Raw genomic sequence first — 24,336 nt, 5'->3', positions numbered from 1 at the left:
GGCTCAGTGGAAGAGCCTCTGCTTGGCATGCAGAAGGTCCCCGGTTCAATCCCCGGCATCTCCAGTTAAAAGGACCAGGCAGGAGGTGATGGGAAAGACCTCCGCCTGAGACCCTGGAGATCCACTCCCAGTCTGAGTAGACAAGACTGACCTTGATGGATTGAGGGACTGATTAAGTATAAGGATCTGATTCACGTGTTCATTCAAGTAGAGAAGAAGAAGAGGTTGGATTCATACCCCGCCCTTTGCTCAGAGTCTCAGAGCGGCTGACAATCTCCTTTCCCTTCCCCTCCCCGCAAGAGACACCCTGTGCGGGAGATGGGGCTGAGAGAGCTCTCTCGATGCTCCTGAGAGAACAGCGCTGAGGGAACTTGTGACTGACCCAAGGTCACACCAGCAGCTGTGTGTGGAGGAGTAGTGGGGAACCAAACCCAGTTCTCCCAGATTAGAATCCATGCTCCTAACCGCTATAGCAAAGTGGCTCTCATGTACTAACCTGGGTCAACCTTGCTTAGCTTCTGAGATCAGGCCAGCCTGAGTACAAGGTATCTTCATGTGCTCAACAGATTCAGGGCAGACCATAGAAAGTTCTTGTTCCATACTGTTAATAGGTGTAGTGGTTAAGTGAATGGACTCTAATCTGGGCGAACCGGGTTTGATTCCCCTCTCCTCCACATGCAGCTGCTGGTGTGACCTTGGGTCAGTCACAAGTTCTCTCAAGGGCAGTTTCTGTCAGAGCTCTTTCAGCCCCACCCACCTCACAGGGTGCCTGTTGTGGGGAGGGGAAGCGGTTTGTAAGCCGCTCTGAGACTCCGAGTGAAGGGCGGGGTAGAAATCCAATCTCCTCCTCCTCCTCCTAGGCTAGCGTGGGCCAAAAACGGGTCTCTAAATCAATGCTGTACTTCAGTAGGCTCTGGCCGCTATATCTGAGGTTCCGGATTCAAGGTCCGCAGGAAGAAGGGAGCCGTACCATTTTCTGGAGGATGGGTGACACAAATATCTCTCCAAGGTCCAGAGGCAGCAGAGGCAGCGTACAGCAGTTTCTATCCCCCCAAGTAGTGGCAAAGCACGAGCGCTCCGGAAGCCGCACCCCACCGTATCTCCCTTCTAATAAAGCGGAGGGAAGAACAGTGCCCTACAGCAGGGATGTTGAACTCATTTGTTACGAGGGCCGGATCTGACATAAGTGAGACCTTGTCGGGCCGGGTTACGTGTGTCATAAAATGTAATGTCAGGTAGCGGAGATATAATCTTTATAAAGGACACAAACACAAAGGTGTTTTTTTTTTTTACTTTAAAACATGCTTAAAACATGAGCACTCTTGCAATATCTTGTTCATTGAACAGTGTCTGGTGACTGACACCTCTCGCGCTGAATTATCGCATCAAAATGTCTGTGCTGTTGCAGTCTTGAGTCTGCTGTTCAGGTGTGTATCTGTAAGCCGCAAACCTACGATGACGCAGCAGCAGTAGCAGAACTGGAAGAAGAAACAGAATACAGCCAGTTCCACTGCAAGCCTGATAGGAGCCCTCTGGGGGCCCCATCCAGCCCCCGGGCCGTATGTTTGACACCCCTGTACTAGAGTCTACCCTCTCCAAAGCATCTGTCTTTCTCCAGGGGAACTGATCTCTGTAGTCTGGAGATGAGCTGTGATTCCGGGGGAATCCCAAGGTCCCACCTGGAGGGTGGCATCCCTACAGGCTGTTAAGCTACTAGGAACATCAAAATTATTACTCATACGACAAGAATAATTAACTTTTTAAAGTTCTGGAATGACCTAAATATCATATTAAAAGTGATGAAGGTACTGATTACAGTTTCAATACTTTATTTTGTACTCCACTGTGCTAAAATTAAATCATTGTAAAAACCTTAATATTGTCTTAATGGTTTATCTAAATCTAAATGTATTCTTACTAATTATTTAATTACTAGCGTTTCCTTCCGTAACAAGAAGACACTAGTAATTAAAGAATTAGTAAGAATACATTTAGATTTAGATAAACCATTAAGACAATATTAAGGTTTTTACAATGATTTAGTACAGAAGTCCATTCAGCTGTAATATTGACGTTTTATTGTCTGCTTCTATATTTGAAATATGGAATACATTTGGTAGGAGCTGCGGTGGGTCACAAGTTAAGATGCAGAGCTGCAGATTGGAAGGTCTGTAGTTCGGCGGTTCGAGCCCTGAGTGCCGCGTGACAGAGTGAGCTCCCGTCTCTGGCCCCAGCTCCTGCCAACCTAGCAGTTCGAAAGGAAGTACTTCTTCACCCAAAGAGTGATTAACGCATGGAATTCACTGCCACAGGAGGTGGTGGCGGCTACAAGCATAGACGGCTTCAAAAGGGAATTAGATAAGCATATGGAGCAGAGGTCCATCAGTGGCTCTTAGCAGGGCTTTTTTTGTAGAAAAAGCCCAGCAGGAACTCATTAGCATAATAGGCCAAACCCAACAGCAGAAACTCATTAGCATGTTAGGCCACACACTTGACAGCACAGCTCATTGGCATATGAGGCCACACCCCCATGTTACCAGAAGTGTGGCCATCCAGCCACACCCACCTTTTGCTTCTTATTCTGTTTACCTTGTTTGTTGTCAAAACCCAGGGCCTTTTTTTGTAGCAGGAACTCCTTTGCATGTTAGGCCACACACCCCTAATGTAGCCAATCCTAATGAGTTCCTGCTGTTGGGTGTGGCCTATTATGCTAATGAGTTCCTGCTGGGCGTGGCCAACTTGGGAGCCAGCCGGAACTCCGTTCCTGTGCGTTCCTGTATAGGTACCGCTTCGGTGGGAAGGTAACAGTGTTCCGTGCACCTCGGCATTTAGTCATGCCGGCCACATGACCACAGAAATGTCTTCGGATAGCACTGGCTCTTTGGCTTGGAGACGGAGATGAACACTGCCCCCTAGAGTTGGATTTGACTGACTTTCGAGCAAGGGAAACCTTTACCTTTTCCTTTTATAATACATTTGGTCAGGGGTCATTTCGTAGAAAAAGAGCTAGGGGAACTCATTAGCATAACTCATTAGCATATGCCACACCCCCTGACATCAGGGGCCCGGCGGTGGACCTGCAAGGCCAGCAGGAGTGTGAGGAAGCCCCGCCAAGGCCATCCCTGGCTCCAGGCAGCCAGGGGTGGGGAGAGGCAGGGAGGAAGCAACTTACCCTCCCTCTAATCCTGCCTCCTCCTGGCTGAATGAGGGCTGGAAGCGGGGCAGCCGGAAGCGGGGGGCGTCATGTGCCCTGCCCCCCTGCACCTCGCCCGGGGGAAACTGTGTTCCCTCGCGATCCCCCCCAAAATGACCTCTGCATTTGGTAATACATCTGATTTTACTTCTTGTACGTAACAACTCATAATACCTGACAAACCTGACAAATCTATATTTCCCCCCCTACCCTTTCTTCCCTTCTGTACCCCACCCTTTCTTAAAGAAAATAATAATATTCTTTTAAAAAGAAGAAGAGAGAGAGAAAGAGAGAGAAAGAGAGCGATAGACAGGCTTACAAACTCCTTCCCCTTCCCCTCCCCACAACAGACACCCTGTGAGGTTGGTAGGACTGAGAGAGCTCTTGACAGAAACTGCTCTTTTTCAAGGACAGCTCTTGTCAGAACTACGGATTGCCCAAGGCCAGGCAGGTGCAAGTGGAGGAGTGGGGAATCGAACCCGGTCCTCCCAGATTAGAGTCCGTGCACTTCACCACGACACCAAACGGGCTCTTTGCTGGAAAAAGTACCAAGGTCCCTCCTAGAAAATGGGTTCCAGGGCTCAGACTAAAAGGTTCCGGGGTCAAGCCACAACTAGGGTTTGCCAGCTCCGGGTTGGGAAATACCTGGAGATTTGGCGGGTGGAACTTGGAGAGTCCAAGGTTTGGGGAGGGGCTTCGTCCGGGTACAAGACCCTAGAGTCTACTTTCCAAAGTGGCCATTCTCACTGTGGGAACTCACTTCTATAACCTGGAGACTGGCTGTCATTCTGGGAGATCTCCAGCCACGACCTGGAGACTGGCAACCCTCGCCACGACAGCTGGGAACTTTGCTTAGGAAAATGGAAGGCTGAAACAAGCAGGCTGACCCGCTCTTTCACCCTTCTCACGACCCACCGTGGGTCTCGGGGCAACAGGGCTACGGGCCCTGGTGCCAACCTGATGCGGAGGCGCCGTTCTGAGCAAGCCAGACCTGGGGACAGTTGGCACCGGAGGCGTCAAAACCTGGCTGGGTTGCCAGCGCGGAGCCAGCTCAGAGAGAGAAAGAGAGACTCCTTTGATCCGCAGAGGCGTTTCTATTTCCTTCCATTCATCACCAGTGGAAGGGAACAGGTTCTACTCTGGTCTCCAAAACAACCGCTCTCTCTGTCGCTCTGTCTCTCTCTTTCTGTCTCTCTCTCTTTCTGTCTCTGTCTGTCTGTCTGTCTCTCTCTTTCTCTCTGTCTCTCTCTTTCTCTCTCTCTCTGTGTCGCTCTGTCTCTGTCCCTCTTTCTGTCTCTCTCTCTTTCTCTCTGTCTCTGTCTGTCTCTATATCGGTCTCTCTCTGTGTCTCTGTCTCTCTCTGTCTCTCTCTCTGTCTCTCTCTCTTTCTCTCTCTCTGTCTCTCTCTCTGTCTCTCTCTCTGTCTCGCTCTTTCTCTCTCCCTGTCTCTCTCTCTCTGTCTGTCTCTCTGTCTATCGCTCTCTTTCTCTGTCTCTCTCTCTGTCTACCGCTCTTTCTCTCTCTGTGTCTCTGTCTGTGTCTCTGTCTGTCTCTCTGTCTATCGCTCTCTGTCTCTCTCTCTGTCTCTCTCTCTGTCTATCGTTCTCTCTCTCTGTCTCTCTCTCTCTGTCTGTCTCTCTGTCTCTGTCTCTCTCTCTCTGTCTGTCTCTCTGTCGCTGTCTCTCTCTCTGTCTGTCTCTCTGTCTCTGTCTCTGTCTCTCTGTCTGTCTCTCTGTGTGTGTCTCTGTCTCTCTCTCTCTCTGTCTATCTCTGCCTTCCCTCCCCCCCGTCCCAGGTGGAGGGAGGGGTCAGTTCAAAGCCGGAACCATGGCCACAAGCCCTACCTGATTGAGCCGAGGTTACAGTTGGCCGTTGATTAATGAAGCCAGCCCCACAACAATCACTTGGCACCCGGGATGCCCGCCGAAGCCCCGTGGCTGTGTCTGCCTTCCATACAGGATCCAGAGCGTATTGGACTTCCAACATAAAACTGTTTGGGGTTCTGGCAGAGAGAAGCCTGGGCAACCAAGGGCGCTCGCTCGGGCTGAAATAAACGCGTCTTTTAAAATAGAGATTGTGCCCCCTGCGCTGATTCGAGTTGCCGGCTCCCACCCCTCGGCCACCGCCAGAGGGCAGGGGGTAGGTTTGCCATCTCCAAGTTGAGAAACTCCTGGAGATTTGGGGCTGGGGGCTGGGGGACCTCAGTGGGGTACCGCAGTGTTCCCTCTAAGCTGAGTGAGTGTGAGCTGGCTCACAGTTTTTTAGCCTCCGGCTCACAGATTTTTTGTCTCCACTCAGGAAGGAGGGCTCCAGAGCAAACTAACTGATGCAGCAGCCCAATCGCTCGCTCACAACTTTAATGCCAGGAGCTCACAAAGTAGAATTTTTGGTGACAAGACTCCACAGCTTAGAGGGAGCATTCATTTCCCCCAAGGGGACTGATCTCTGCAGTCTGGAGATGAGCGGTAATTCCAGGGGATCACCAGGTCCCACCTGGAGGCTGGCACCCTTAGCGCTGATGGATCTTGAACTTACCGTCTTTTACGATAATTTTGGTTTTCATCCAGTATTTCCTATTTGCAATTAAAGACAGAGGAAACCCTTGAAGATGGGACATTTCCTCTTCTGCAGGTCTTGGCCTGATTCTTCTCTCATCGCTAGACTCTGGGGCCTTAATGGCCTGTGCCGGCTGCCCCTTGACTTCTTTGAAAGACCGGCACTCTCCGTATGCTCCACGACACTCTTGGCATAGTTATACCTTCTCATAACCCAAAACTGAGCTCCAGTTCTGAGAAAAGATCGTAGTGAGTTCCGGTTACCAGCTCTGAGTTGGAGATTTTGGGGGCGGAGCCTGGGGAGGGCGGGGTTTGGGGAGGGGAGGGGCCTCAGCTGGTTATAATGCCAGAGAGTCCGCCCTCCAAGGCAGCCATTTTCTCCAAGGGAACTGATCTCGGTCATCTGGAGATCAACTGCAATAGGTTGATTCTGCACTGGCTTTTCCCTCTGTCGTTTTACGAAACCCATGTTGGAAACGGAAATTCCCCTCTGCCTTGCATGGTGCTTTCACTTCCATTGATTATCGGGTTTTATGGTAGCCTCCACACTCCACGCCACTTTCGCTTTCTTTGATCGTTGGATTTTATGGTAGCCTCCACGCTCCACGCCACTTTCGCTTTCTTTGATCGTTGGATTTTATGGTAGCCTCCACGCTCCACGCCACTTTCGCTTTCTTTGATCGTTGGATTTTATGGTAGCCTCCACGCTCCACGCCGCTTTCGCTTTCTTTGATCGTCGGATTTGATGGTACCTTCTGCCCAGGGGTCATTTTGTAGAAAAAGAGGTGCAGGAGCTCATTAGCATAACTCATTGGCATAACCTATTTGCATGTGCCACGCCCCCTGACATCACCGGAAGTGTGTCAGAAGGCAACACCCACCGCTCAGGTTCCACTGCACTCTTTTGGATTGCTATGGGAGGGGGGAACATGCAGATCTGTCCTTGCAGAGGAGGGAGAGCTTGTACCTAAATAAAACTTGGTCTTAAAGGTGCCACTGGACTGTTTTGGGCCGGGGAGGCTCTGCAACTTACCTGGCTGCTTCTTGCTCTGACTGAGGGCTGCTGGGAGCAGGGGGCGGGGCTTGTTGCATGTGCTCCTGTGCGCTCCTGCAGGAAATGAACCCTGCTTCTGCCAGTGTTCCCTCTAAGCTGAATTAGTGTGAGCCAGCTCACAGATTTTTAGCCTCCGGCTCACACACTTCTGTCTTAGCTCAGAAAGGATGGCTCCAGAGCAAACTAATTTACGCAGCAGCCAGATGGCTCGCTCACAACTTTATGGCCAGCAGCTCACAAAGTAGAATCTTTGCTCACAAGGCTCCACGGCATAGAGGGAGGATTGCCTTCTGTATAGATTTATGGCCGTTCTATGGCCGTTCAGGGTAACTTAGCTGTCAACCCGGCATTGCCCCCGAGGTATTTGAATGTGGTTTTGAGCCGCACTTTCTCCTCCCAGCTGAGAAAACGCGGAGTGAGTGCCAGATGCAGAATCGCCCTTAAATAGCCTCGATTGGAACGGGAGTGGCCGACAAATGCGGAAAGGCCCTCCGTGGGAGACCTCCGGGTGCCGCCTGGAGTTTGGCAACCCCTTGATCAACTTTGCCCCACCCCCCATCCAGCCCAGCTCTGAGAATCACAAAGTCAAGCCAATGTCCTTCCGGTCTCCCTGAGCCGTGCGCATCTGCGCCTCCTTAAATGCCGTCCTGGCCATTTTAACGGACGACAGGATGTTTCCGCTTGAGCTGTTTAATCTTTGTGCTTCTTCTTCGTCTTCTTCTTTTTTTAACATTTCATTTGCTCTCATGTTGACGTCTCTGAGCGTGGGAAAAGCTACGGAGAACCAACACGCACACACACAGAGAAAACAAATAGCCCCTGGCATTCGCGCACTATCAGCTGCCTGCTTTTTCCAACATGGAAAAACCACCCTTTGTTTCTTAACCTCTAGAGACCTCCCAAGTCTTCCTCTGTTCTGTCTCTGCCCTCCACAAAGAGTACAGGACGCCGCACACACCCCAAGTCCTGTTAGAGCCCCCCCTCCCCAGTAAAAATTTACTTTCCAGGCCATCTACTGAATCAGCATTGGTTTTATCACAATTCTGTCATGATGGACGCTTGCACACGGAGCAGCCAGAATGCTTATGAATGTTCCGTGGTGTCACAGCAGATCTGAAACTGAGGGGACATGGGAGAGGAGGGTCTCTCAGGCCCTTCCTCACCCGGCCTGTCTCCCAAGGGGGGACCCCCGACCTCCTTTCCTCAGTCCCTTGCAACAACCACCCTGCGAGGTAGGCCGGACTGAGAGCATGGGACCAGCCCAAGATCATCCAGGGAGCTTCGGTGGCACGGTTATGGTTGGAGAAGAAGAGATTGGATTTATACCTTACCCTTTACTACCCGAAGGAGTCTCAGAGCGGCTTCCAATCTCCTTTCCCTTCCCCTCCCCACAACAGACACCCTGTGAGGTAGGTGGAGCTGAGAGAGCTCTTGACAGAAACTGCTCTTTTTCAAGGAGAGCTCTGAAAGAACTGTGGCTTGCCCAACGTCATCCAGCAGCTGCAAGTGGAAGAGTGGGGAATCAAACCCGGTTCTCCCAGATTAGAGTCCGCGCACTTCTGGGCACAACTCGTGGTGAAGTGTGCGGACTGTAATCTGGGAGAACCGGGTTTGATTCCCCACTCCTCCACTTGCACCTGCTGGATGACCTTGGGCAAGCCGTAGTTCTGTCAGAGCTGTTCTTGAGAAAGAGCCGTTTCTGACAAGAGCTCTCTCAGCCCCACTGACCTCACAGGGTGTCTGTTGTGGGGCGGGGAGGGGAAAGGTGATTGTAAGCCACTCGGAGACACCTTTGGGTAGTGAAGGGCAGGGTATAAATCCAATCTCTTCTTCTTCTTCCATTACTGCAATAAATGGTTGCTGTTTGGTGTAGTGGTTAGGTGTGAGGACTCCAATCTGGGAGAACTGGGTTTGATTCCCCACTCCTCCACTTGCTGCTGCCGGATGACCTTGGGCAAGCCGTAGTTCTGTCAGAACTGTTCTTGAAAAAGAGAAGTTTCTCTCAGAGCTCTCTCAGCCCCACGTACCTCCCAGGGTGTCTGTTGTGGGGAGGGGAAGAAGGAGTTTGTCAGCCGCTCTGAGACTCCCTTGGGTAGTGAAGGGCGGGGTATAAATCCAATCTCCTTCTTCTTCTACTGCTTAAAGGCGACACAGTTCGGGGGTGGTGGGGGAGGAATGACCTTGTGCCGGATTGGATCCCCGTCTCGTCGCGGAGATCGGACCCGGGTCTCTTTCTGCGCAGAAACAGCACGAAATTAATTGGGCTGAAAATGGAATCTGATGAGACGCATTTTTTTAAAAAAAACCTCTTTGACTGCAGAAACGCAGCTGAGAGGGGGAGGAGGAGGAGGAGGAGAAGGAAGAGGAAGGGGAGAAAGAGCGTGAAATAATAAAAAAAGGAAAAAAACGATGTTGATTTTGTTTTCAGAAAACCAATCTGGAGTACTTCGGGCAAATGCTGCCTTCCGGAACGGGCGGCAAACGAGGCAGCTGGTCTCCCGAGAAGGCCTGCCAGGCCGATATTTTGGAAATAAGGGACAGGATGGAGTGCCGCTCAGGGAACACATGGAGCTGCCTTGTGCTGGATCAGACCGTCCATCCGTCAGAGTCGGTATTGCCCACTCTGACTGGCAGCCGCTCTCCAGGGTCTCGGGCAGAGGTCCTTCCCGTCACCTACCGCCAGATCTGAGAAAGAGAGCTTCGATTCTCGTAAGCCCAAACCCTGAAGATCTTGTTGCGACGGGAATCGAGCTGCCGGATCTGTTGCTTGGAGCTGTTGAGGATTGAACCCGGGACCTTCTGCATGCCAAGCAGAGGCTCTTCCACTGAGCCACAGCCCCTCTTTACAGCTCTCCAGGGTCTCAGGCGGAGGTCTTTCCCATCACCTCCTGCCTGGTCCTTTTTAAGTGGAGATGCCAGGGATCGAACCAGGAACCTTCTGCATGCCAAGCAGAGGCTCTTCCACTGAGCCACAGCCCCTCTTTACAGCTCTCCAGGGTCTCAGGCGGAGGTCTTTCCCATCACCTCCTGCCTGGTCCTTTTTAAGTGGAGATGCCAGGGATCGAACCAGCATCCTTCTGCATGCCAAGCAGAGGCTCTTCCACTGAGCCACAGCCCCTCTTTACAGCTCTCCAGGGTCTCAGGCGGAGGTCTTTCCCATCACCTCCTGTCTGGTCCCTTTTTTAACTGGAGATGCCGGGGATTGAACCTGGGACATTCTTCATGCTGAGCAGATGCTCCATAACTGAGCTACAGCCCCACTTCATGGCTCTCCAGGGTCTCAGATAGAGGTCACTTCACCTTTCAACTGGAGATGCTGCTGGGGATTGAACCCGGTTTCCCCTAAAGAGGTGCTGTGGGTGAGGCCTGCTTCCAAGCCTGAGGAGGGGTCCGTAGAGCTGAGCAGGAGAGATTTGGCCCCCGGGCCCCGAAGGTGCCAGAGAGAGACGCTGTCTGTAGCCAGACTCCACCCCCCCACACTTTTTGCACGTGTACCTTCTTAACGTCTACGTGGAACCACTGGGTGAGATCACTTGGGTCCGGGTGCCATCGGCTTGCCGATAAGACGCGGCTCAGTTTCGTCTTTTTGTATCAGGGCCGGCTCCGAATGGCTGCCTTCCGTAACGGACGGGAGGCGGATGAATAGACTGAAACGGGATTCCAGGCCACGGAGCGGATTTTGCAATGGCTTTGTCGCTCGACCTGGATTTCAGGGGTCTGGTTACTGTAGGTGGGGCCATAAGAACCCAAGAAGAGCCCTGGGGGATTGGACTCAAGGTCCATCTAGTGCAGTACCCCGTTGCCCACAGTGGCCAACCAGAGGGCCAGCCACAAGTTGGTGGGCCCCTCCTCCATCAAGTCACCTCATCGAAGCTGGCAGCCATCACGACGTCTTGTGGCAGTGAGTTCCGCAAGTGCCTTTCGTGGTGCACAAAGTGGTATTGACTGGATCAGAATCCCAACGGCTGGAAGTGCTGACTACCTTTGTGCACCCTGCCAGTTGCTCCTCTTTCTGGACACTTTCTCTCCCGCGTGCTCTGGGAACCCCTTGGCTTGACTGCTGTAATAGGCTATGCGTGGGGCTGCCCTTGGAAATAGTCCAAAAGCTAGGCTGGAGCAAGATGCAGCCACAGCTTGGGGCTATCTTCATGAATGCCGCTGTCTGTTTGCTTCTGGGCACAACTCAAGATTCTGGCTTTGACCTGAAGAAATCTTCTCTCAGGTGTACCTTCGACCCTTGAATTCGGACATGCCACCAAGGAGGTGCTTCTGGTGCCACTGTTGAACCATTGGTGTCCTTGACATTTTATTGGTTTTCAGTGAGCATTTGTATAATGTTATATCTGCTTTGAGAGCCACAAGGCAGAAGAAGAAGAAGAGGAAGAAGAGATTGGATTGATACCCTGCCCTTCACTCGGAGTCTCAGAGCGGCTTACAAACTCCTTTCCCTTCCCCTCCTCACAACAGACACCCTGTGAGGTCGGTGGGGCTGAGAGAGCTCTTTCCAGAGCTGTCCTTGAGAGAACAGCTCTGACAGAACTATGGGTTGCCCATGGTCATCCAGCAGGTGCAAGTGGAGGAGCGGGGAATCAAACCCAGTTCTCCCAGATTAGAGTCCGCACACTTAACCACTACACCAAACTACCAAAGACCTTTATCTTTCAAGGCAGTGTTGCATAGTGGTTACAGCATCAAACGAAGACCGAGGAGACCCACATTCAAATCCCCCCGCTGCCATGAATAACACTACGAGAGCTGGGCAGCTCATTCTCTCTCTGGCGACCTCTTGACTTGACTTCTGTGGGTCTGCCCTTGGAAACAGTCTGAAAGCTAGGCCGGAGCAGGGTTGTTGTCGGGATAAAATGGAGGGGGGGGGACTGATGTCTTCTACCCAGAGCTACTTGGGAGGAAGGATGGGCTGAAAATAGGAGAGGACCGAAGAAGCATAGCTATCCATCCGCGTGGGCCAGAGCAGAACATCTGGACAGTGCCTCTCACGGTTTGTGGCTTTTCTCTGGGGAAACGGTGAGGGATATGGCGACGGCGTCATCCCCCATCGAAGCCTTTCCCTAGATCCTGGGCAGCCGCCAAACGCCGTCCGTGCAGCCGGAGGACATCTCTGCTCCTCCACGCATCTTCTGGGCAGCTTGCCCATCAGCCGCACCGTCCAGCGTCTTCTCCCAGGGCCCTCGGTATCCGGGGAGAGGCACAGAGTGGGCGCGGCGGGTAAATATTTGTTCTTTCCGGCCCCTGGAGAGATCAACGAGGACGGGTGGCTCAGTTATGCGAACGGCCACTTCTGTCTCTTGGGAGGATGCGCAGTGAACCCCAGAACAATTAAACCGGGGGGGGGAGCATTGCACCCGAAGGAATTCTTGGTGATGTGACGGTTCTGGCCTGGGGGTTGCCCCGGAGGTGGCTTTGGAGAGGTCTGGGAGTGTCCCTTGAGGACGAGAGATGCAAGCCCACGCTTCCGTTCTGCCATAAATCTCCTTGGGTCACCTTGGCTGGTCCCTACCTCACAAGGTTGTTGTGCAGACAGCGTAGAAGAGGGGAAGAAGAAGAGGCAGAGGTTGGGTTTATACCCCGACCTTCACTACCCTATTGAACCCGGTTTCCCCTAAAGAGGTGCCGTGGGTGAGGCCTGCTTCCCTGCCTGAGGAGGGGCCCGTGGAGCTGAGGAGGAGAGATTTTGGGCCTGGGCCCCCGAAGGTGCCAGAGGGAGATGCTGTCTGCAGCCAGACTCCACCCCCCCCCTTTTTGCACGTGTACCTTCTTAACGTCTACCACTGGGTGAGGTTGCTCAGGTCCGGGTGCCATCGGCTTGCCGATAAGACGCGGCTCAGTTTCGTCTTTTTGTATCAGGGCCGGCTCCGAATGGCTGCCTTCCGTAACGGACGGGAGGCGGATGAATAGACTGAAACGGGATTCCAGGCCACGGAGCGGATTTTGCAATGGCTTTGTCGCTCGACCTGGATTTCAGGGGTCTGGTTACTGTAGGTGGGGCCATAAGAACCCAAGAAGAGCCCTGGGGGATTGGACTCAAGGTCCATCTACTGCAGTATCCCGTTGCCCACAGTGGCCAACCAGAGGGCCAGCCACAAGTTGATGGGCCCCTCCTCCATCAAGTCACCTCATCGAAGCTGGCAGCCATCACAACATCTTGCGGCAGTGAGTTCCACAAGTGCCTTTTGTGGTGGTGCACAAAGCAGTATTGACTGGATCAGAATCCCAACGTCTGGAAGTGCTTACTACCTCTGTGCACCCTGCCAGTTGCTCCTCTTTCAGGACACTTTCTCTCCCGCGTGCTCTGGCAACCCCTTGGCTTGACTGCTGTAATGGGCTATGCGTGGGGCTGCCCTTGGAAACAGTCCAAAAGCTAGGCTGGAGCAAGATGCGGCCACTCAGCTTGGGGCTATCCTCATGAATGCCGCTGTCTGTCTGTTTCTGGGCACAACTCAAGATTCTGGCTTCGACCTGAAGAAATCTTCTCTCAGGTGTACCTTCAACCCTTGAATTCGGACATGCCACCAAGGTGGTGCTTTTGGTGCCACTGTTGAACCATTGGTGTCCTTGACATTTTATTGGTTTTCAGTGAGCATTTGTATAATGTTATATCTGCTTTGAGAGCCACAAGGCAGAAGAAGAAGAAGAGGAAGAAGAGATTGGATTGATACCCTGCCCTTCACTCGGAGTCTCAGAGCGGCTTACAAACTCCTTTCCCTTCCCCTCCTCACAACAGACACCCTGTGAGGTCGGTGGGGCTGAGAGAGCTCTTTCCAGAGCTGTCCTTGAGAGAACAGCTCTGACAGAACTATGGGTTGCCCAAGGTCATCCAGCAGGTGCAAGTGGAGGAGCGGGGAATCAAACCCAGTTCTCCCAGATTAGAGTCCGCACACTTAACCACTACACCAAACTACCAAAGACCTTTATCTTTCAAGGCAGTGTTGCATAGTGGTTACAGCATCAAACGAAGACCGAGGAGACCCACATTCAAATCCCCCCGCTGCCATGAATAACACTACGAGAGCTGGGCAGCTCATTCTCTCTCTGGCGACCTCTTGACTTGACTTCTGTGGGTCTGCCCTTGGAAACAGTCTGAAAGCTAGGCCGGAGCAGGGTTGTTGTCGGGATAAAATGGAGGGGGGGGGACTGATGTCTTCTACCCAGAGCTACTTGGGAGGAAGGATGGGGTGAAAATATGATAGGAGAGGACCGAAGAAGCATAGCTATCCATCCGCGTGGGCCAGAGCAGAACATCTGGACAGTGCCTCTCACGGTTTGTGGCTTTTCTCTGGGGAAACGGTGAGGGATATGGCGACGGCGTCATCCCCCATCGAAGCCTTTCCCTAGATCCTGGGCAGCCGCCAAACGCCGTCCGTGCAGCCGGAGGACATCTCTGCTCCTCCACGCATCTTCTGGGCAGCTTGCCCATCAGCCGCACCGTCCAGCGTCTTCTCCCAGGGCCCTCGGTATCCGGGGAGAGGCACAGAGTGGGCGCGGCGGGTAAATATTTGTTCTTTCCGGCCCCTGGAGAGATCAACGAGGACGGGTGGCTCAGTTATGCGAACGGCCACTTCTGTCTCTTGGGAGGATGCGCAGTGAACCCCAGAACAATTAAACCGGGGGGGGGAGCATTGCACCCGAAGGAATTCTTGGTGATGTGACGGTTCTGGCCTGGGGGTTGCCCCGGAGGTGGCTTTGGAGAGGTCTGGGAGTGTCCCTTGAGGACGAGAGATGCAAGCCCACGCTTCCGTTCTGCCATAAATCTCCTTGGGTCACCTTGGCTGGTCCCTACCTCACAAGGTTGTTGTGCAGACAGCGTAGAAGAGGGGAAGAAGAAGAGGCAGAGGTTGGGTTTATACCCCGACCTTCACTACCCGAAGGAGTCTCAGAGGGGCTTACCATCTCCTTCCCCTCCCCCTCCCCACCGCAGACTGGTGGGGCTGAGAGAGCTCTCACGAGGACTGCCCTTGAGAGAACAGCTCTGAGAGAACTTGTGACTGACCCAAGGTCACTCCGGCAGCTGCATGTGGAGGAGTGGGGAATCAAACCCGGCTCTCCCAGATTAGAGTCCGGGCTCCTAGCCACTACACCAGACTGGCTCTCAGTGGAAGAAGCATGCGTGGCAGCCTGCGTTCCGCAGGATAAAAACGTACAGATTCACACAAGCAAGCCACGTTGCATTCGACAAGCGATTAACAGACGTGTGGGGATGTGTGTTGTTCTTTTTTAAAAAAATTATTTTACTTTATTTACATCCCATCTCTCTCCCCGATGGGGACCCAAAGCAGCTTTCATTGTTCTCTCCTCCCTTTTATCCTCACAACAACCCGGTGAGGTGGGTTAGGCTGAGTGTGTGTGTCTGGCCCCAGGTCACCCAGCAGACGTCCACGGCAGAGTGGGGATTCGAACATGGGTTTCCCGAATCCCAGTCTAACTTTAACCGTTACACCGCACTAGCTATCCACTTTGCACACGTGCGTAAATGTTCTTCTGGAGCTACTGTCTGGGTAGCTGAAGCCATCTGTCGAACTCAGACAGTGGGACACAAAGACATCAGAAGAGCCCTGCTGTGTCAGACCAGTGAGGGTCCATCTAGTCCAGCATCCCGTCTCATGCGGTGGCCAGCCAGTTCCTCTGGAGGGCCAGCAACAGGGCATAGAAGCCGAGGCCCTCCCCTGATAAGAACCTCAGAAGAGCCCTGCTGGGTCAGACCAGGGAGGGTCCCTCTAGCATCCTGTCTCACACAGGGGCCAGCCAGTTCCTCCGGAGGGCCGACAACAGGGCAGAGAGGCCAAGACCTTCATAAGAACCTCAGAAGAGCCCTGCTGTATCAAACCAGTGAGCGTCCATCTCATCCAGCCTCCTGTCTCACCCAGTGGCCAACTGGTTCCTCTGGATGGCCAACAAGAGGGCAGAGGCCAAGACCACCACTAGAATATAAGAAGAGCCCTGCTGGATCAGACCAGTGAAGGTCCCTCTAGTCCAGCATCCCGTCTCACACAGGGGCCAACCAGTTCCTCTGGAGGGCCAACAGCAGGGCAGAGAGGCCGAGGCCTTCCCCTGAGAAGAACACCAGAGGAGTCCTGCTGGATCAGACCAGTGAAGGTCCCTCTAGTCCAGCATCCTGTCTCACACAGGGGCCAACCAGTTACTCTGGAGGACCAAGAACAGGGCATAGAGGCCGGGGCCTTCCCCTGATAAGGACATGAGAAGAGCCCTGCTGGATCAGACCAGTGAAGGTCCCTCTAGTCCAGCATCCTGTCTCACACAGTGGCCAGCCAGTTCCTCTGGAGGGCCAGCAACAGGGCAGAGAGGCCGAGGCCTTCATAAGAACATTAGAAGAGCCCTGGTGAATGAGACCAGTGAAGATCCCTCTAGTCCAGCATCCTATCTCATGCAGTGGCCGGCCAGTTCCTCTAGATGGCCAGCAACAGGGCAGAGAGGCCGAGGCCTTCATAAGAACATTAGAAGAGCCCTGGTGAATGAGACCAGTGAAGATCCCTCTAGTCCAGCATCCTGTCTCACACGGTGGCCAACCAGTTCCTCTGGACGGCCAACAACAGGGCAGAGAGGCAGTGGCTCTCTGACCTTCCCCTGATGTTGCCACTGGGGTTCAATGGCTGACTGCCTCTGGACATGGAGGTTCCCTTCAGTCCCCATGGCTTTGATGAACCTCTCCTCCTCGAACCCCCTTTAAAGCCAACGAAGCTAGTGTCCATCACGACATCTTGCGTCAGTGAGTTCCACAAGTTGATTATGCATTTGTGGGGGAAAGTGCTTTCTTCAGGATGCCTGAAGAATTTTATTAGTCGTAAGAGTAGTCATAAATTTACCTTTATTAGGGATGCCAGCCTCCTAGTGGGGCCGGCCTGGGGATCCCCTAGAACTTCAGACTACAGAGATCAGTTCCTCTGGAGAAAACAGATGCTCTTGGGGGGGGGCATTCCATGGCTTTGTACCCCACTGAGGTCCCTGTCTTCTCCTGGCTCCACCCCCAAATCTCCAGGAACTTCCCGACCTGGAGCTGGCAACCGTATGCCCCCACAAATGCTCCCTCTAAGCTATGGAGTCTTGTGAGCAACTAGCATTGAAGTTGTGAGCGAGCGATCTGGCTGCTGCATAATCTAGTGTGCTCTGGGGCCCGCCTCCCTGAGCTAAGACAAACATGTGTGAGCTGGAGGCGAAAGACTTGCGAGCTGGCTCACACTCACTCAGCTTAGAGCAGTGATGGTTTTAGAGACCGAGTGCCCAAACTGCGACCCAAAACCCACTTATTGATCGCAAAGTGCCAACGCGGCAATTTAACCTGAATCCTGAGGTTTTACTTTAGAAAAAACAACTCATACATTAGCTTACGATGATCCAAACAAAGTAAGGAAAGCAATCCCAAATGCTTTCATTTACTTAAAATTATTTGGCAGAGAATTTGACACTTTAATGATGGTCTGGGCCTGGCTAGGGTGATGGCACGCGTGCCCACAGAGAGGGCTCTAAGTGCCACCTCTGGCACCCGTGCCATAGGTTCGCCACCACTGGCTTAGAGGGAACACTGGCCCCCACACCCCCCAGCTGGTGAACCTGGCATCCCAGTTTACACCGAAAACTTCAGATTGTTCGGAGTCCTTTGCATGCATATTATTTCAGTCCTTACAACAATCCTGTAAGGTAGGTCAATGTAAAAAAAAAACCGCCTTGTAGAAGCGTCTCCCATTTGGAGATTTTTCAAAACAAGGGTCTGGTAAGCACTTTCTGGAGACCAAGGCTGGATTCGGGGCAGGGACATCCGCACAGCTGTCTGGCCTCTTCCCTCGTCTTGGGCCCCCTGTAAACATTTCCTCTGGCTCTGATCTTCCTGCTTCCCCCTTTCTCCTCCGGTGGCCTCCTAGCGGGAGCCTGGCTTTGCAGCGGAGATTTCTGTGGCTTAGCTTCTCCAAACGGGAGCGTGAGAGGCCTGGAAGAAATACTGAACGGGCTCAGGGGTGTGTGTGTGCAGGTGACGTAACGTCGCTACCCCCGACTAGACTTTCAGGTCATTCCTGGAGAAACGCCGCCCGATTTTCACTCTTTCGATCACACGCATCGAGCTACAGCCGTTATTGTCCTACTGCCTGGGGTGTGTGTGTGCAGGTGACGTAACATCGCTACCCCCGACTAGACTTTCAGGTCATTCCTGGAGAAACGCCGCCCGATTTTCACTCTTTTGATCACACGCATCAAGCTACAGCCGTTATTGTCCTACTGCCTGGCGGCTGGGTTACGGCAAAGATGGCAGGCCGCGACACAAGACACTCTAGCTGACTCTCGCTGTCTCGGAGGACCGGGGCAGGCCAAGCTGGAAGTCAATTCCTGCTCCAGTGGTTGGTACGCCCTGCCCACGAGCGATATGGTTTGCTGCGATTCCCACTCCACGAAGACTGAGGATTGGTGAGGTTGCACTACGTAGGCTTCAAGAGATCCATGTACATCATCGCATCGACGACGGTCCTGTAAGGTAGACCAGCGGTTGGTACGCCCTGCCCACTTGCACGCGCAGCATCGGCGTCTGAGGCCTTGCGCTGTATCCATGGTGCTTTCAGAGGTGTGGCGGAGCGGGAGGCGTGGCAGGGATGCATTCGGACATTAAGCAAAACACAGCTGGTCGAAATGAGCCTCGGAAGGACCAGGAAGGCCCAATTCAGATGGGCTACGTGTCAGTTTCGGCTGCGGGGGAAATGGCAGTTCCCGGGGGTCATTTCGGGTGAAGAAAACAGCGTGGGGAGGAAGGGCCAAAGTCCCCACCTCTATGCGCCACAGTCCCAATTCCCAATGTCCCTCACACACATCTTGGAATTAAATTCCAAGCGTGGATCTTCCAGAGTCTCTCTGTGAACCGGACATGCAAAGGGAGGACACTAGAGCTTTGGAATGTGTGAACTGGCTCTTCGGAGGCCAGGATTAAACCACGGTTTGGAACCTTGGTTTGTGGGCAAGAGAAACGAACCGCAGTTTGTCTTTGGGGCCGGTTTGGACATCGCGACGAAGCGTGGCTGGTAGGGAACCCCCCCCCCCAAAATCTTCAATGTCTGAGCTGTAAAAGAGGGGTCTTGTTCGTCTGAGGACTCCGGAGGCCTTTTCCCATGTGCTTTGTCTCTGTGGCAGGACGGCTCTGGAACGCCTTTCGAGCAGCTGCAAAAACGAGAGTTTTTAGGAAAGGAACCGACTTTGGCCGATCGTGGCCTTCTCTTCTCAACGCTTCCGTTTTGCTGTGACAATTTCGATCACCGGCTGACGGACACTTGGCTCAAGCCGCCCAGTCTCTTACTGTATTGCATTTGTGGGGGGAGGTTTGTACCGTTTTCAACAATGTGATGGTTAGCCGCGTGTTTCCGGCTGAAAGTGGGAAATTAAGAGGGGAGAACCAAAAGATTAGTAGGTTTCTTCCAGCTCCGGGGGGGGGGGAGAGAGAGCGATATCGTGGGATGCATTGTGGTTAACTTTGGGACATCCTACTTTCTACTCTTGAAGGGGAAGGAGAAACACAAAGGGGAGGAAGAGCCAGTGGGGTGTAGGACTTCATAAAAAGCCAGATGTGGTGAGAAAAGAGGAAAAGAAGGTTTTCTGTTGCAGACGTTGCCCTGCAAAAGCCGAGTCCCAAGACCAAAATGATTGCATTACTTGAAGTGACCGCAGAATTCCGCTCTCGGGCTTTTGGGGGTTCGGGGTCTGCTCGGGTTCTCCTGTTGAGCCTTAGTGCCCCCTACTTTCCTTTCCCAAAGAGGGTTTTTATAAAAAAAAACAACAACAAAGACTCCACTCAAGCCCCCCCATCCTCTCCCTCTGTCTGGGACTCTGCTCCCAAACAGAGCCGGCCAGAGAGGAAAGCGGGCCGCTTGTGGTTCTTCGGTTTCTGCAAAAAAAATATATTAAAAATGTCGGTGAGATTTGCAGAGAAAGTCCTCAGCCCAAGAGATCCCTCCACACTGAGCAGGCTGCTATTGCAAAGGGTGAGTGTCCTGGTTTGACCTCAGCTAGTTATGGCGCGTCTGTTAGAAAGAAGGGGATGGAAACTCTGGCGGCAAAACAGGTAGGCAGCTTGACGGCAGCTGCCAATCAGAGTCTGGGCAGGCAGCGGGCCCCTGTCTCCAGAGTTTGAGCCGAGAACTCACCGAGAATAAAGCACTTCCTCTGAGCATGTGCAGAATATGTTCCTCCTGTCACCGAGGGACTGCAGCCAGGACTGGGGAACAGGCCTTGTGCTTTGGAACAGAACGGCTTCCATCCCACAATGCCTCTAGGTTTGTTTTTTTTAAAGAACAGAACCGCTCGCAAAGGCAAGTAGGTCATCCTGGTAATTCTTTGGGGAGGCAAAGCTGGAGAAAGCGCACACGGAGAAACCGGGGCCAACCCAGAGGCTTCCAGAGTGGCCTGGCAGGGAAGCGACGGGCAGGGCTTTGAAGATAAGACGGCGGCTTTCTTTCACAGCCAAAAGGCAGCTGGCAAAATCCAGACTGCGCCAGCCAAGTCGTTTCGTGGCCCACATTTTGTGCACCGCCCCTGGCTGCATACTGCAAATCCCCAGCGCTGGTACCCAAAATCAGGTCTCAGCAGAGCTGAAGGCATCAACAGATAATTCCATAACCTGAAAGCCGGTTTGGTGTAGTGGTTAGGAGCGCGGACTCTGCAGTCTGGGAGAACCGTGTTTGATTCCCCCACTCCTCCACATGCAGCTGCTGGTGTGACCTTGGGTCAGTCACAAGTTCTCTCACAGCTGTTCTCTCAAGGGCAGTCCTTGGGAGTGCTCTCTCTCGGCCCCACCTACCTCACAGGGTGTCTGTTGTGGGGAGGGAAAGGAGATTGTAAGCCGCTCTGAGACTCCTTCGGGTAGTGAAGGGCGGGGTATAAATCCAGTCTCTTCTTCTCATTTCCTTCCCCACCTCTCAAGGTATGACACTGCTTTCAGGATCCAATCCTGCCAGCCGTTCCACCACAGCTGCCTGCTTCCGGGTGTCCTTTTGTCCTCCTGGTTCCAAGGACTGTTCACATCAAAATGCAGCCATCTTCCCACAGATGTTCCCCAGTCAGAAACTCACAAGCAGGATGGAGAGGTCATGTTCCCAGCAGCTGGAATTGGCCGGTAGACTGCCTTGGCACGTGGAGGCTCTGCCTATTTGGGCCTGCTGCTCTGAAACATGGAGGGACAAAGCCGAAAAGTGTCCCGCGTGCATGAGGGCTGGGTCCACCAGAGCTTGTTTTCCAACGCTCAGAGCCGACTTGAAGAGTGTCTCTGAGGATGTGCAGAGGGTCCCAGTCCTCACTGTTGTCATCTTTGGGAAGGTGAAGGGGGGGGGATTTCCATTTCAAGGAGTGCCGCTTCCTGGCACCCTTAGATCCTGATGCCTTTTCCCAGTGGGATACCGTAGACCTTTTCTTGATGGTGTGCAGCGACAGCGGGGATGAGTGCCTCTGAGAACGTGCAGAGCGTTGCAGCTTTATCCCACCAGGTGGCCTGAAGGTAACGGATTTTACCAGGTTTCCGAGCAGGGGCCGGTCCTCGAACCTCCGGGGCCTCTGCTTCAACAGGCAGAGCCAGAGAAACTGGGTGGGCCGTACTGACGCCGTCGAACCCGGCTCCCCTCTTCTCCAGGGGCAGTCCTCCTTGCCCAGTCCAGGTGAGGAAAATGCCTCCCTTAATCGCCCTCTCTTCCTCCACATGCTTCCCTCGGATCAGACCTTTCTCTTGTCCCCTTTGTGCCCAGATCGGCCTCTCCCCCTCCTCCTCCAAATACCTTCCCAGGACAGACCCGGATCAGGAAAACAAATCCCATAGGAGTCATTTCCTTCCCACCCCCACCCGACTCCCCATTCGAGACTCCCCGCCTCCCGCCACACAAAATCCACCCAAATTATGACTCTGGTTCCGTACCAGTGGATCCCAAGGACTCTTTGGGTAGTAGATTCTTCCTCTCCCCCCCCCCAATGAAAGGCAAACCCTGAGCTCTTACAAGACATTGATCTGCGTGGGGATGGGGCCGGGGCTCCAACGAATTCCTCCGCCTTCCCTCTCCAAACCTTGGAGAGCGTAGTCAAAGCACAAATGCAGTCCTCCCACGCACCCTTCCCGCAGAAAGCCCCAAATGTTCACTACCAACCCTCCCCCCACCGTCTTTCAGCTAACGTGCCCCTCACCTTTGCCCAAATGCAAGGGCCAACCTGCACGTCAGTTCTCATGCACTGCAGCAGATTTTGCAAAACGTTCTCAAACACACAGGCATGTTCAGACAAGATCACTCAAACCCCCTCCCGGGGGTCAACGAGGCCAAGTTCTTCCCAGTGCACCCCTCACATGTGAGGAAAGGGGTGGGTGGGAGAGTCCGGGGTTTGTGTTCCCCCTTGGGGAAACAAGGGTGGAGACTTCCACTCCAAAGTTCCTGCCCCCCCCAAAAAAAAACCACAGGAGAATTCGAATCCAGGACCTTCCTCCCCAATAAAGCCAGGCCCTTTCATTCCCACCCAGATTAAACCCCAACAAACAACCCTTTCGCCGTCAAGAACACAAACACGGAGACCCCCTCCCCCACCAACCCATCAACAGGTACGGGAAAATAAGAGCAAAAAAATAATAATAACAATCCAATTTTTAACCTCTCTGCTGATTGGGAGAATAGCCCGAGCACGGTTCCTCAGAAGTAAGAACCTTTCTTAGTCACCCATGGTAATGCTGATCTCCACTTTGGGGTCAGGAAGAAATTTTTCTCCAGAGGTGGTGAGCTCCCCCTCACTGACAGTCTTTAATCAGCAGCTGGACAAACCCTTGTCAGGGATGCTCTGGGCTGATCCTGCATTGAGGAGGGGGTTGGACTAGATGATCCTGGAGGTCCCTTCCAGCTCTCTGGTTCTATGATTCTAAGTCCTACTCAGTTCAATGGGGCTGAGTTTGGGGGAGACGTGTACAGGGAGGGGGCCGAGGAGGAGTAATTGATCCTCATGATGGATGCTGCATAGAAGTTTGCACATGGGTGTGGCACGGCTAGGTAGGGGTGGGAGAGGAGAGTCGGGGGACTGAATGAGGGAGGACAACACACACACGTACAAACACACACACACACACACACTTCTCCCTTGGGAATGCTCCCTCTAAGCTGCGGAGTCTTGTGAGCAGAAATTCTACTCTGTGAGCCACCGAGTGAGCGATGTGGCTAGTGCGTGAATCAGTTTGCTCTGGAGCCCTCCTTCCTGAGCTAAGACAAGAAAGCGTGAGCTGGAGGCTTAGAAAATGTGAGCTGGCTCACACTCACTCAGCTTAGAGGGAACGCTGGTCGGGGATCAAGAGCTCAGCTGTGGTCCGGCAGGAGCAGCGCCACACACAGAGCTCCCTGGCCATGCACAGAGCGCCCCGGCCCCCCTCCCCCCCCTCTCCAAGGGTGGGCCAAGCCAGCCCCGGAAATCTGGGATGAAGTTTATGACCTCCCAGAGCAGGGCGGTGGGACGTCCAGGCAGCGACCCGGACTTCTTGGCACCGGGGGAATTGGGCAATAGCCAAGGATCAAAGCCCCCGACCGAGAGCGCTCTCTCTCCCCTCCCCCCACCAGTGTTCCCTCTAAGCTGAGTTAGTGTGAGCCAGCTCACAGTTTTTTAGCCTCTGGCTCACACATTTTTTGTCTTAGCTCGAGGAGGAGGGCTCCAGAGCAAACTAATTGATGCAGCCGCCAAATGGCTCGCTCACAACTTTAATGCCAGGAGCTCACAAAGCAGAATTTTGGCTCACAAGACTCCACAGCTTAGAGGGAACATTGCCCCCCACCCCGGGAGGGGAGAAATGTGACCGAGGAGGGAGGTCATTTGAGCAACCCGCCTCCCGAGTCGTTCACGGACTCACCCAGAGACCGGTCCCGAATCCTCGCGTGCCTGAACTCCTGCCTAGTCTAAAACATTCCTTTGGGGTGGGTCTCCCTGCATGCCGGAAACGTGGTCGCCGCTTTCTAAGAAGGAAGTCCGGGAAGAACCCTTGCCCTTCGATTGTCACAGCCTGTGGGAGCCGGGGGGGGGGGGGGGGGCGTATGCTCAGGAACCGCCCATTCTTCCACCCCAGGTTGGAACCTGGGACGGTGAGCTCGAAGTCCAGCAGCACCTTCGAGGCCAGCAACTTGTCTCTGCAAAGGGGGTGGGGGTGGGGTGCGGTCGTATGCACACGGGATTGGGCGTGGGGGTTACTCGTGAGTAAACAGGGACAGGCTGGGGAGGGGGTGGGGGCTGCAGATCCTGGCTCTCCGGGTCTGACAACTCTCGGGAAAGGGGAAACGACCTTACCTTCCAGCCCGGGTCTGGTGGTCCCAGATCTTCGCCTCTCAGTGTCCTTGGCCTGGGGTCTGGGGGGTGTGTGTGTCAGCAGAATGGGGGGGCTCTCTTCCCGGCCCCCGCCATCACCCCCGAGGTCCCGGGGCCGCCGGCGGAGCCCTCCAACATGTGGGAGGGAAGAGGGGCCGATCCGGGGGTCCCCGTTCCGGGCTGCTCACGCGCCCGCATGGGGGGTCTCCCCCTCCCCACCTTTC

General features: G+C 53.6%; 1 protein-coding gene across 1 annotated transcript in view; it reads right to left on the bottom strand.

Annotated features, from left to right (window-relative positions):
- The window catches only part of PLEKHG2 (pleckstrin homology and RhoGEF domain containing G2), an 81,480-nt gene extending 57,361 nt beyond the window's left edge, over positions 1 to 24,119 (bottom strand). The window contains exon 1 of the mRNA XM_015418784.1: positions 24,095 to 24,119. The gene's annotated coding sequence lies outside the window, so the exon portion shown is untranslated. The remainder of the gene's footprint in view (positions 1 to 24,094) is intronic.
- Between the last annotated feature and the right edge of the window lie 217 nt (positions 24,120 to 24,336).

Source organism: Gekko japonicus, unplaced genomic scaffold (genome assembly GCF_001447785.1).
Source record: "Gekko japonicus isolate JY-2015 unplaced genomic scaffold, Gekko_japonicus_V1.1 scaffold1198, whole genome shotgun sequence".
NCBI lineage: Eukaryota > Metazoa > Chordata > Lepidosauria > Squamata > Gekkonidae > Gekko > Gekko japonicus.
This window is presented reverse-complemented; position numbering and strand designations above follow the sequence as displayed.